Source organism: Antrostomus carolinensis, unplaced genomic scaffold, assembly GCF_000700745.2.
Source record: "Antrostomus carolinensis isolate BGI_N321 unplaced genomic scaffold, ASM70074v2 scaffold30084, whole genome shotgun sequence".
NCBI lineage: Eukaryota > Metazoa > Chordata > Aves > Caprimulgiformes > Caprimulgidae > Antrostomus > Antrostomus carolinensis.
The window spans coordinates 5,709-6,190 of NW_010313306.1; positions in this window are offsets into that span (position 1 = coordinate 5,709).

A 482-nucleotide genomic window follows, 5' to 3' on the forward strand; every position below is an offset into this window, starting at 1 on the left:
CCTCCATGGAGGGTGCAGGGGGCTGGATCCTGCACCCTCATCACGCCTCTTGAGTGGGGTTGGTTCCCTTCCCAGCACACAGCATCCCTGCCAGGCACTGGGAGCTGTGCCAGCTCCTGCTCCCAGCCCCCCTTAGCCCTCACTGCTGCACAGGGAGTGGGGGGATCTCTTGGGGACCCCCCTCCCTGCTCCCAGCACAGTTCCAGCTTTACCTCCTTCCCTGCTAGGCCATATCCTGTGGGATCCCCCTCCCGGTGTTCCCGACCCTAAGGATGCTCCCAGCCACCCTGGGGGCCATGCAGCACCTCCCTCCCCTGGCATGGCCCAAAATAGCAGCACTCAAACAAGTGCTCTGGTTTTTAATGGCCTGTTTCTCCTGCCTGGAGCAGGGGGTCACCTTCCCCTGCCCTCGCCGCTGCCCTGTGCGGGGTGGGTGCTGTGACACCCAGGAGTGCTGGCACTTTTATTTCCCCCCCGCACCC